This window comes from Lactuca serriola, chromosome 5 (assembly GCF_051521515.1).
Source record: "Lactuca serriola cultivar US96UC23 chromosome 5, Lser_US96UC23_V15, whole genome shotgun sequence".
NCBI classification, from domain to species: Eukaryota; Viridiplantae; Streptophyta; class Magnoliopsida; order Asterales; family Asteraceae; genus Lactuca; species Lactuca serriola.
In genome coordinates, this window is record NC_136412.1 from 57303627 (window position 1) to 57317889 (window position 14263).

Genomic DNA, 14263 nt, shown 5'->3' on the forward strand with positions numbered 1-14263 from the left:
GATGTCAGATCCGTTCCAATAACTCATAGATCCAGTTCTTCCAAGCACATACATCACGTAAAGTTACAATCTTGGTGCTCATGCAAAGGTCCAAAGGCCTTATTTGATGATATGGTCTCTAGAATGCTATTCTAAGCTCATGGCCTCCATTAACACTCATAAAGCTTGAGGGAAAAGGGCCTCTGGACCTCTTTGGGTACAGATCTAAAGCACCAACACGAGAAGAGGCCAATTACTCCATGGATCATTCCAAAAAGAAACCCTAACTCTAAGATTACACCAAGGACTGAGAAAGGAACGAATGGTTACCTCAAATGAAGTCTCTGAGCTCAGGAATCACTGGATTAGCACCTTCTTTGGTCTCCTCTTGCCTTGATCCTCTTCTATATGCAAAAACACCCACAAATAGTCAAGGATCTTCCTCTTCTCTCTCACAAAACGCTCAAAGACTCTTTAGGGTTCTCTCTGGGTTTGGTGGCCGCAATGAAGGCCATAAGCCCCTTTAAATTGGTCTCATACCCTGGAAATTAGGGTTTCATTAAACAGCGTGGACTCGCAGATTCCGGACGCGAACCCGTGCCCAAACCGCGATCATACTCGGCGAGTTTGAGCTCCAACTCGCCGAGTCTCCTCACAAATCACCAAAAATTATAAGAATAAATAATACCTGGGAATCCGGTCTGTTACAATTCTCCCCCACTAGAACTAGACTTTGCCCTCGAAGTCTCGCTCTGCAAATAACTCCGGATGCTGCTCACGCATCTCACGCTTAGGCTCCCAAGTCATCTCGGACCCCTTTTGATGCTGCCACCAAACCAAAACCAAGGGTACCTCCTTGTTCCTCAGAACCTTGATTTTGCGATCTCTGATTGCCACTGGTCTCTCAGCATAATTCAGGCTCGCATCCACCCGAATATCCTCTAATGGAACCACTGTCGACTCATCGGCTATACACTTCCGCAGTTGCGACACATGGAAAGTGTCGTGAATCTGCCCCAACTCTGCTGGAAAATCCAAACGATAGGCTACCCGGCCTACCCTCGTGATCACTCGGAATGGACAAATATATCGGGGCCCCAACTTGCCCCTCTTCCTGAATCGAATCACTCCTTTCGAAGGAGAGACCTTCAGGAGTACAAGGTCGCCGACCTGAAACTCAAGCTCGGACCGGCGTCTGTCTGCATAACTCTTCAGACGACTCTGAGCGGTTAACAACCTCTGTCTGACCTGCTGGATCTGCTCTGTCGTCTGAAGCACAATCTCTGTACTGCCCATCACACGATGTCCAACCTCTCCCCAACAAATGGGGGTCCGACACCTCCTCCCATACAACAGCTCAAAGGGCGGCATACCAATGCTCGAATGATGGTTGTTGTTGTAGGAAAACTATGCCAAGGGTAAGTACGTATCCCAACTTCCCCCGAAATCCAACACACATGCCCGGAGCATGTCCTCGAGCGTCTGAATCGTCCGCTCACTCTGCCCGTCCGTCTGGGGGTGATATGCGGTACTAAAATGCAGCCTAGTACCCAACTCCTCATGAAACTTCTTCCAGAATCTGGAAGTGAAACGTACATCCCGGTCTGAGACAATCGAGATCGGCACCCCATGTCGAGATACCACTTCCCTCACGTACATCTCTGCTAACTTCTCTGCGGAAGAACTCTCGCTGATAGCAAGAAAGTGAGCGTTCTTCGTCAACCTGTCCACAATCACCCAAATTGCATCAACTCCCCTGGCAGTCCTTGGCAATTTGGTGATAAAATCCATGGTGATCTGTTCCCACTTCCATTCGGGAACCTCCAACGGCTGCAACTTACCATGCGGTCTCTAGTGCTCGGCCTTAACCCTACGGCAGGTCAAGCACCTCTCAACAAACCACGCAACATCCCTCTTCATACAGGGCCACCAATACTCCTTCCTCGGGTCCAAATACATCTTAGTGGCCCTAAGATGGATCGAAAATTTCGACCGATGAGCCTCTTCCATCAAAATGGGACGCGTTCCTCCCACAAACGGCACCCAGATACGCCCCTGGAATGTCATAAACCCCCGACCATCGGTAACGAACTCTGAAATCAATCCAACAACTCACTCTTTCTTCTGCATCTCAGGTTGCACAGCCTCGGCCTGTGCCCCACGAATGGCGTCCAACACTGGAGCTATCACGGTCAATCTCAAACATACATCCCGGAACGGGGTGCTCTCCGCCCTGCGGCTCAATGCATCGGCTACAACATTAGCCTTGCCTGGGTGGTACAGGATCTCACAATCATTATCCTTGACCACATTCAACTACCTTCTCTATCGCATATTTAGGTTGGGCTGATCCATCAAATACCTCAAACTCTTATGGTCTATGTATATCGTACACCGAACCCCATACAGGTAGTGACGGCAAATATTGAGGGCGAACACCACTGCCCCCAACTCTAGATCATGGGTGGGATATCTCGTCTCATGAGGCTTCAGCTGCATCGATGCATATGCTATCACATGCCCTCTCTACATCAGCACCGCCCCCAACCCCAAATCGATGCATCACAGTATACCACAAAGTCCTCCATCCCTTTCGGGAGGGCTAACACCGGGGCTTCGCATAACCTTTGGCAAAGCGTCTCAAAGGAGGCCTGCTGCTCGGGGCCCCATGAAAAAGCGATACCCTTCCGGGTTAACCTGGTGAGTGGCACCGCGATCTTGGAGAAGTCCCTGATAAATCTCCGATAATAACCCGCCAACCCTAAGAAACTCCTGATCTCGGAAGGTGACCTCGGCACCTTCCAACTCATCACCGCCTCAACTTTGGCCAGGTCGACCAATATCCCTTTCTGGTTAACGAGATGACCCAAGAACTGGACCTCTCGCAACCAGAAATCACACTTGGAGAATTTGGCATAAAGCCTCTCCGATCTCAGAACTCTGAGGATCTCCCTCAAATGCTCCTCATGCTGCTCTCTAGATCTCGAATATACCAAAATGTCGTCGATGAATACTATCACCGACCGATCCAGCATCGGCCTGCACACTCGGTTCATGAGATCCATGAACACTGTCGGGGCATTGGTGAGCCCGAAAGGCATCACCACAAACTCGTAATGCCCATAACGCGTCCTGAACGCTGTCTTCTGGACGTCCTCATCTCGCACCCTCACCTGATAATATCCAGACCTCAAATCGATCTTGGAGAACCAAGATGCTCCCTGTAACTGAGCGAACAAATCGTCGATCCTCGGCAACGGGTAACGGTTCTTGACCGTCAGCTTGTTCAACTCTCGGTAATCAATGCACATCCGGTGTGAACCATCCTTCTTCTTGACAAACAGGATAGGCGCTCCCCACGGCGAGCTGCTCGGCTGAATAAACCCCTTTCCCAGCAGCTCCTGAAGCTGCGAGGATAACTCTTGCATCTCTGGAGGTGCAATGAGATAAGGCACCTTAGCGATAGGCGCGGCCCCCGGAACCAAATCGATACTGAACTCCACTTGCCTCACAGGAGGCACACCCGACAACTCCTATGGAAATACATTCGGAAACTCACGCACTATCGGAACCTCATCAACTGACCTCGGTCTCTCAGAATCCACTCGCGTATCCATCACATACGCCACAAAACCCTTACAGCCCTGCTATAGACACTGCCTCACCCTAGCGGCCAAACAAAACACCGCACCGAATCTGCTCAACCAGTCCATGCCCACAATGACACAGACATCACCCATCGCAATAGGAACCAAATCAATTGGGAACTCAACACCAAAAATCTCGAACACGCACCCCCGGAGAATCTCCGTGGCATATATCACCCTCTCGTCAGCTATGGAAACTCTCAGAGGCTGACTCAATGCCTCACGACTAACACTGATATGTTGACTAAAAGCCAAAGATACAAAAGACTGACTCGCACCCGAGTCAAATAACACCAAGGCAGGTACAGAATTCACAAGAAAAGTACCTACGCATAACATAATATAAGCATAATATCTCGACATCAAAATAAATACACGAAACAATACATACCAGCCACGACATCAGGCGCTGCACGGACCTCTTCCGCGGTCAACTGAAAAGCTCTCCCTCGTGCTCTCGGCACCTCGGCCTTCACTGGCCGACTCTTGGTAGCTTTGATGGCGGCAGGGGCAGATCCCTGAGGTGCTCCCTGAGATGATCCTCGCAATTGCGGACACTCTACCTTCAGGTGTCCGGTCTGGTTTCAGTGGAAACAAACCGCAAACCCCTTGGGGCAGTCCTTGGCCATATGCCCCTCCTTGCCACACTTGTAGCAAGATCTCGCTCTACAGACTCCATCATGACCCTTGCCGCACTTCCCACAAGTGCGGCCCTTCTGCGCCGGTCGTCGATCCCTCCCTTGAGACTCCGCCTCCTCCCTGGCCTGAGTCTCTAGCTCAATCTCCCTCTCCCGAGCATTTTCCTGAAGCTCGGCAAATGTCCGGTACGAGGAGTTCGCCACGAACTCCCGAATGTCTCGCCTCAAGATACTCAAATATCGGCTCATACGTGCCTGCTCAGTGGACACGTGCTCAGGGCAGAACATCGCCCTCTCATGGAACATCCTGGTAATCACCGTAACAGACTCAGTACCCTGCTTGAGGGTCAGAAACTCCTGGGCCAAACGCTCCCTCTCCACCTGGGGAACATACTCATCTCGGAACATGGCAGTGAACCTCTCCCAGGTCACTGCCGCAAGCTCAGCAGGCGTAAAGTGCGCCGTCACAAACTTCCACTAGTCCTTCGCTCCCAAGCGATGCTGGTTCAACGCGAACCGTACTCTCAAATTCTTAGGAGATGAGCAAGTGAAGAAACACCCCTCTATGTCAGAAATCCATCTCATAGCCGCCATCGGGTCCTGGGTCCCATCAAACTCCGGCGGTTTTGTGTTGCTGAACTCTCGGAACAGCAACGCATCACCACCCTGTGGCCTCGCGGCAGCAATAGATGTGGTGGCCGCTGCAACAGCAGCCTCAGAAAGAGCAGCATAACGCTCATCGAAAGTCTCAATCAACGTGGTCTTAATAGACCCGAACATCTCTGGTATCTCTGCCTTGATGGCCGCAGCCACCTCCTCATGGATGATCTGGCAGATCTCCTCATCACTGGCCCCACTGCTCTCAGGCATAAGACGTGTCCTCACCATGATCTACCTTTGAAATACTACATACGATAAATTAGAATCCATTCGAGCATACTCACACTCGACAACTCATTCCTCCTTGATCCTTGGTATTCCAAAGATTCTTACTTGGGCTGTACTCCGCCCCGGTGCTTTCAGTAGTACGGGCCCAATACTACTATCCACACCATATCAGAATACACCCCAAGTCCTCCTCTTCGGATCCCGAATTCCAAGTACTCTATCATGCATAATCCACTCTCTATCAGATCTCTCATAAGCCCCTCGCTACTACCTACTCACTCTCAAGCATCTCATAGCAGCTCACCTTTCCCTAGGCTAAGGCATCACAAATCAGGCCACTCTAGTCATAATAGGAGTACCTAGCCTACTCTAGCATGAGAATACATCATATCAATATCAATATCACATAACATGAGGGTATTTTGGGAAATCACCATTCGGGCGCGGACTGATCGTACACACAACTCTGATCTGCATTTTTTCCAAAAATCTTTCACTCTTTTTGAAAATACTTCTCAAATCCTCAGTTTGAGTTCAAATACCCCCGAAGGTGTACTCGAATCCCTCAAACCAAGGCTCTGATGCCAACTTGTAACACCGTAAATTTCAAAACAATTTTTCGCATTTTATAAAAACACAAATCATTTTTACATTCATAAAAAAAACATTAATGTTTGAAACTCAATCCATGCTATATAAAATTCCCAAGATCTGATAACATAAAAATCTCGTGTGTGTGTGTGTACTGATCAAGCCAGCGCCTTCCCACGGTCATCACTAGTACCTGAAACAAATAACACTAACACTGTAAGCACAAAGCTTAGTGAGTTCCCCAAAATACCACACATAACACATATTAGCCACTTGAGGCTAGAACTCTGTGGGTCCGTGGACCCTACTCTGTGAACCCTCTGGTTCTAACTCTGTGAACCTTCCGATTCCAACTCTATAAACATGCACAACATAAATCACATAGAAATAATGCAGTACAACACATAACATATATAGTATACAAATACTCTATCACATAACTCTGATTACCTACTCAAGGTAAAGTATAGTGAGAAGACTCACCTCGCGTATCTTGATAACTCGCAAATCCTGGAAATCACTCGCGCTCGATTGCCCGAGCTATAATCCTCCTATAACACAATATATCTCTAATTAACACTTTCACAACTAAGGTTGACTACCCCTATCAAGTCAACACTGGTCAACTCTGGTCAACGGTCAACGGTCAACTCTAGCAATCACTCTGAAAGGACCAATATATTTGGGACCCAACAACGCACCCAATCCTGATGCATACGTTATCACATGCCCTCTCTGCATCAACACCACACCTAATCCTGATATAGATGCATCACAGTAAACTACAAAGTCCTCCACTCCCTCAGGAAGGGTTAATACCGGAGCTTCGCACAATCTCTGGTGAAGAGTCTCAAATAAGGCCTGCTGCTCAGGCCCCCATGCAAAAGTAACACCCTTCTGGTTCAATGTGGTGAGAGGAACATCTATCTTGGAGAAATCTATGATAAATCTCCGATAGTAGCTGGCCAGACCCAGAAAACTCCTTATCTCAGACGGGGATCTCGGCACCTCCCATCTCATAACCGCCTCAATCTTGGCCGGGTCGACCATATCCCATTTTGATTAATGAGATGCCCCAAGAACTAGACCTCTCGTAACCAGAAATCACACTTGGAGAATTTAGTATAAATCCTCTCCGCCCTCAATACTCCAAGGATCTCCCTAAGATGCTCCTGGTGCTGCTCTCTGGACCTCGAGTACACCAGAATGTCGTCGATGAACACGATCACCGATCGATCCAACATGGGCCTGCGCACCCGGTTCATGGGATTTATGAATGCCACCGGTGCGTTGGTGAGCCTGAAAGGCATCAACACAAACTCGTAATGCCCATAACGAACTCTGAAGGTTGTCTTCAGGATATCCTCCTCGCAAACTCTCATATGATGATATCCAGACATAAAATCAATCCTAAAAAAACAAGATGCTCTCTGCAACTGATCGAATAAATCGTTGATCCTCGGTAGCGGATAATGGTTCTTGACCGTCAGCTTGTTCAACTCCCGGTAATTAATGCACATCCGGTGTGAACCATCCTTCTTCTTAACAAAAAGGATAGGTGCTCCCCACGGCGAGCTACTCGGTCTGATGAAACCCTTCCCCAGCAGCTCCTGGAGCTGTGAGGATAACTCCTGCATCTATGGTGGCGCAGGGCGATAAGGTGCCTTGTAAATAGGCACCGCACCCGGAACCAAATCAATCCGGAACTCTACCTGCCTCACGGGAGGCACACCTGGCAACTCCTCGGGAAAAACATTTGGGAACTCGTAAACTATCGGAACCCCGGAGATAGAACTCGACCTCTCTGTAGCAACCCGCATATCCATCACGTACGCCAAGAAGCCCATACAACCTTGTTGTAGACTCTGCCTCGCCCTGGCAGCAGAGTAGAAAGCTGATCCAGATCTGGTACCCTCACCATACACTGTAAGCACTCCCCTATTAGGGTATCGTATAATCACCAACTAACGCTCGCATTTGATCACAACTCCAAAACGGCTCAACCAATCAATGTCTACGATGACACAAACATCACCCATCGCTATCGGCACCAGATCTATCGGGAACTCGACACCAAAAATATGTAACACACATCCTCGGAATACATCAGTAGCGAAAACCGCATGCTCGTCGGCTATAAAAACCCTCAGAGGTCAACTTAAAGCCTCATGTCGGATATTGATGTGACGACTAAAAGATATAGACACAAAGGATCGACTCGCACCCAAGTCAAACAACACCAGAGAAGGTACGTAACTCACAAGAAAAGTACCTATATATATAACACAGAATAAGCACAACAAATCTCAAAATAGTATAAATAAGGGAATACATACCAGCCACGACATCGGATGCTGCACGAACCTCCTACACTGTCAGCTGAAAAGCTCTCCCACGAGCCCTCGGAACCTTGGCCTTCACCGGCCGACTATCAGTAGCATGCAAAGCAGCATGTGCGGAACCCAGAGCTGATCCCTGAATGATCTGAGGGCACTCGGCCTTCCGATGGTTAGTCTGGTTGTAGTGAAAACAAACTGCAAATACCTTGGGGAAATCCTTCGCCATGTGCCCCTCCTTGCCACATTTATAGCAAATCCCAGCCTGACATGATCCCTCGTGACTCTTGCAGCATTTACCACAAGTGCGGCCCTTCTGGCCCCCAGCTCTCGTATCAGCAGGCTTAGCCTGCTTCGTCGCCGACTGCGACTGCATTGGTCTCCGGTCCCTCCCCTAGGACTCTCCCTCCTCCCTGGCCTGCAACTTAAGCTCGCTCTCCCTCTGCCTGACATTGGTCTGAAGCTCAGCCAATGTCCAGTATGACGAGTTCTCCACGAACTCCCATATATCCCTCCTCAGTATGCTCAGATATCGGCTCACACGTGCCTACTCGGTAGACACGTGCTCAGGGAAAAACAACGCCCTCTCATGGAACATCCTCGAAATCTCAGTCACAGTTTTTGTTTTCTGCTTAAGAGACAGAAACTCTTGGGCTAACTGTTCCCTCTCCACTTAGGGAATATACTCGTCTCGGAACAACTGTGTAAACCTATCCCATGTCACTGCATCATGATCTGCAGGGGTAAAGTTGGTTGTCACAAACTTCCACCAGTCCTTCGCTCTTAAGTGAAACTGGTTCAACGTAAACCAAACTCTCAAATGCTCTGGGCATGAACACATGTAAAAATATCCCTCGATGTCGGAGATCCATCTCATAACAACAATCAGATCCTATGTCCCATCAAACTCTGGTGGCTTCGTGTTGTTGAATTCCCGGAACAACAACGAGTCACCTCCCTGTGGTCTAGCAGCGACAACAGCCACAATAGCTACAGCAACAATGGCCTCAGTAACAGCGGCATACCATTCATCAAATGTCTCGATCATGGTGGTATTTTTAGACCCAAACATCTCTGGTATCACCTCTCGAATGTATGCAGCCACCACCTCATGAATGATCCTGCATATCTCCTCGTCACCAGCACTACTGCTCTTAGGGTTGTGGCATGTACCCACCATGATGTCTCTGAAACACAACACAAAAATCATTAGAGACTCGCTCGAGCATACTCACACTCGATTTCCCGCCCCCTATATGCTCCTTAGTACCCTAAAGATTCTTGCTTGGGATGCATACAGATCCGGTGCTTTCAGTAGTACGTGCTCAATACTACCTTCCACACCAACCTGTAGTCACCCCAAGTCCTCCTCCTAGGATTCCAATTCACAAGTACTCAATCTCCCATGAATATTAGACTACTCTCTCAGTAGACTCCTCATATACTCATCTAGATATCTCTCTTAGATTAACCCTCGACTCATAACTATTTTTAAGTGATTCCTGCTAAATACTCTTACTCAGCACATACTCAAGGCAACAACAGGTAGCAACAATTCCTAGGCTAAGGCATCACAAATTAGGAAACTCTAGCCCTAAATACAAAATACCTAGTCTATCCTCTAGCATGCATCCCTAACATCTCATAAATATCTCATAACACAAATAAGTAAGGGTTTTGGGGAAATCACCATTCGGGCTCTGGCTAATTGTACACCCTGGTCCAACTCGTTTTTCTTTTAAAACTCTTACTCGTTTTTAGAGAAAACATTTCTTTTGAATTTTTTCCTCAAATCCTCAATTTGATTCCAGACACACCCGAAGGCATATCCGAATCTTTCAAACCAAGGCTCTGATACCAACTTGTAACACCTTAAATTTCCAAACATTTTTTTCATTTAAAAATCACCTTAATTCGTTAACACAACTATAAAAATCTCCAAATATCGAGTTATCAAAAACACATGTTCATTAATTGTTTAAAACATAATCCAAGATCCTCCAAAACATATATCCAACTCATGTGTGTACAATCAGGCCAATGCCTTCCCGTGATCCATAGAAGTACCTGAAACACATAACACATAGCACGGTAAGCACGAAGCTTAGTGAGTTCCCCAAAATACCACACATGTCTCATTAGCCTCTCATGGTTATACTCAGATAAGACCCTCCGATCAATGTGTCTCAGTGGGACCCTCCAGTCCCACAACTCGGGTGGACCCTTCGGTCCTAACTCAGCAAGCTCAGAATAATACACAACATAAATCACATAAACATAATGCATGATGTCACAATACTCAATATAAGCACACAAGACCCTCCGGTCACACAAAATTACCACTCAAGGTAAGTATAGTGAGAAGACTCACCTCGTAAGAAATCATATAACCTCGAACTCAAATCATTGTTCTAGCCTCCGCCTAACACATATGATAATTATCTCTAATTAATAACGGATCTCAAAGAAGCTAGACTAAACCCTTCTACAAACTCACAGAAGGATAAAATACCATTTTACCCTTCCATGGCCTTAATAGTCTACAAATTGACCAAACCCTAAAAGTCAACGGCAGCGTGTACGCTGCGCGTACCAACCCTCTACGTTGGGCGTACTCCTTTGCCATGCATGCATCGAGGATTCTCGACCCTACGTTGCGCGTACTGAGATTACGCTCAACGTACGCCCCAATTTTGCTCTTCCTACTCATTTGGTCATAATCTATTATGACCTTAACTCAAATCTCTGATCTGGATTCCCTAAAGGCTCATACTCCATAAAATACGTGCCGTTAAGCCTTTGCCTGGATGAAAAAGTCACAAACACCAAAACTCTCACTCTCTATTCTCAAGAATGCTCATATATCATGCATGGGTGGGTTTAAACGTCCAAGTCTCGATTTTTATGACTCTACTCCACTAAAAACACACAAAGGAGCTGATAATAAACTCTAGAGCTCTATATCTCATAAAGCATCCAACTTTGGGACCAAAACCCTAAAATGGACTAAAATGATGCACATATCAAAAGGGGTGAGAAAGCTTTGAGCTTTATACCTCTAACTGAAGCTCCAACCACAGATAAGCTCAGATCCAAAGCCTGGACTCCCACTCCTTCCTCTTCAAAGCTCCTTCTTTACTCCAAAGAAACCAGAAGGACACTTAATAGCTCACAAACGGACACACAAGCTCAAGGGAAACAAAAATAGGGTTTGAGAGGGTTGAGGTTTGGAAATTGTGGCTAGAAATGAGGCCATCTTGTTCCTTAAATAGGGACACACCCTTAATTAGGGTTTTCACTATGGGCCTAGTACGCCCAGCGTACCATAGGGTACGCTCAACGTACTAGGTGCCTTCCATGTCAAAAACACGCACATGAGTACGTTGAGCATACACACGCGTACGCCCCGCGTACTCATTTACCACCTTTTCTCAAATAAAGGGCCAAACTTGACAATTACCAAAAGAACAAGGGTTGATGAGGTATACCTGACCTAGGGATGTTACAGGAGTGGGCCTCAGATTTTGGGTTATCAGGATAATTATTGATTAAGATTGTATTTCTTGTTAGTTGGCGTGAGGTTATTCGGTTCAATGTCTAGAGTAGTTATTTGATTATCAACGGATTGAGGTAAGTCTCCTCATTGTACTCGTTGGTTGAAGGCACCAATGTCGACCCACTAGGTTCTGTTATGCTAGTTGTCTTTGTAACTTTTGCATGGTATGTTTAGCTAGGCCTATTTGTATGTTGAGCTAGGCTCATTTTATGTTGAGCCAAGCCCATTGGTATGCTGAGCTAGATCCATTTGTACGTCGTGGCAACTTAAATGAAGTTGCGGTCAATCCAGGTCATATGCCACCACGTCATGACCCTCCAATTCTCATTATAATAAAGCAAAACAACGCCTTGAAAACCCGGATGTTACAATGAGAATTTATATCTATAACTACAATAACTTCAAGACTTGGTAGAGTAGTGGATACAAGTCTAATTGTCTCTTAAAAACCATGGTTTAGGACTAAAATTAGCAAAAGTGGATAAAAGTCAAATCGTCCAACAAAAACAATGTGCAAGGACTAAAATTGGCAACATATAAAAGGCCAACGGTGACATCTCAAAGAGAAACAAATGGTGGGTGAGTTGTCAAACATGGATAACCATTTACACTTGTTGAAACTAAAGTTTAGTTCAATGATTTCTAAATGATAACATGGGTGTATTTGGGATTGATTTTTAAACTAAATTTTTTTTTTTTTAGAAAATAACTTTTTGATTTATGTCTTCTTCCAAAAAAAATATATAAATAAAATATGTTTATATGAACTTTTGAGGATGCAAAGTAAAAAAACCAAAAGTTAATAAGAGTTACAAATAGTAACTTCTTAAACTTCTTTTTTTTATTCTCAAAAAGTTAATCTAAAATAATTTTTGAAATTACTAAACAAAATTTTAAACTTTTGACTTTTAGAAAAACCAAAAGTCCAAAAAATTATTAAAAAGAAATACCAAACACCATCCGTGTATAATATGAATTAGGAACAATAATATTAGCTAACTGGTACAATATCATTAGGAACAATACTATTAGCTAAAGTAACCATGTGAGAGAGGTTGTAAGTTATTTTATTGTACATATATTTATAATTTATAATATGATTGGGCTTGGGCTTGGGCTCAAATACGTGCAATATAATTTTCACTGGCCCGACACTATAAGCTATATAATCAGCTGCACGCAGGACTCACAATCGCAACATTTGAAACCCTAATCTTTCTATCGGTCAATCTCAAGCCGTCACCTTTTAAAGCCAATCTAGTCTCAATTCATTCCCCGCTTGATCTCTCTTTCTGTTTCTATTGTTTGATTTGTTTTCTTGATTTAGATAAAGTCACAGGTCTATGTTGTCAGCATGATAAAGTCCCGTTTTTTTTCTTCGTTTAGACCATCATATATTTGATTGGGTCAGATTTATACAGAGTAACAAAAGTTGTTCGTGAGCTATTGATGGGGGTTGTGGATGATGAGATCATATTTTTACACAGTTATCCCTGTCTGATAAATTCGTGATTGATTCTTGTGATCTGACACAGAACCCCATTTGGATTTTCACATCATTTTTCTTGATGAATCTTTTATAATCTGTTCGTTATCCGTTTATAACGATGGCTGATTGATTGATATACGTTTCGGTTTGCCACTGTATAGAAGCTCGGCGCATATATTAAGTATATATCACCAAATGAATATACATCTGATTCTTTTGTTAATATCAAGTATACATATGCTTGAATTGAACTATAGAATCGATGTATATTCATTTGATGCACTATACTTGATCTATACCAAAGACTTTGCTCTTCTTCTAATGATGTATAAGGTATGGTCTAAGTTTTCATGTCGACGAATTACAAAACTTTGGGGCGAAATATTTGATTTTCGTAAAATCCAATGTTAAATCGTCGTAAATTGAGCTTTTTCTGCATCAAAACAGTTGAGCCTTCCTTCACAGGGAGGATCCTGTTGGTCGGAAAAGGCGTTGTCACATCCTATCGCCTTGGGGAGCAGGTTCTGCCATTACCTCTTGGGATTGGCCGTGAGAAAAACATTTATTTTGTTTTCTTTAAATGTTGATATTTTGTTTTAAATTTGTTTTATAAAATTTATTTATTAATGAAGTTAATTAAGTGAATTGGCCAATGACGAGATCTGTTATAAAAGAACACCATCTTTCGGGACTGAATGGCTTTTAAAAAAGCTTTGATGTCTATTCTGCAATACTGAGGCCTTTTTTAATAAATATTATAATATAATTTTATACTTTGTACATGATGTTGTATTGTAAGATGAAAACTTTGTGCTTATGGACGGTCAAGTGCTGTTTAGATCTAAACATCAACAGGACTTAACTTTATTCATAAGCTAGATTTAAATGTAGCTATCTATGTCTTTCATGCTGACTCTGAATTTTCGAGTAGGTGTTGCAATCCATGATGTGGCTAACATTTTTTTATTTTCATTATCTAGATTCGTTAAATTTTTATACTAACTATATTAGATATATATCATCACAAATTATAAATGTTTTAATGTAAGTTAATGTAGATACATCTGTTCAGGAAACCTATTTGTCTAGATGAACTTAATTTGGCTTTACGAAATAATAATGTTGGAAAGTGTTTGAGA

General features: G+C 44.5%; 2 non-coding genes across 2 annotated transcripts; both read left to right on the top strand.

Annotated features, from left to right (window-relative positions):
- Positions 1-13089: 13089 nt before the first annotated feature.
- On the top strand, positions 13090-13172 carry LOC145056207 (small nucleolar RNA R38). The gene has a single exon (XR_013685738.1). It is a non-coding gene; the product is annotated as a small nucleolar RNA R38 (small nucleolar RNA).
- A 598-nt stretch (positions 13173-13770) lies between these two features.
- Positions 13771-13866, top strand: LOC145055832 (small nucleolar RNA SNORD96 family). The gene has a single exon (XR_013685382.1). It is a non-coding gene; the product is annotated as a small nucleolar RNA SNORD96 family (small nucleolar RNA).
- The last annotated feature ends 397 nt before the right edge of the window (positions 13867-14263 follow it).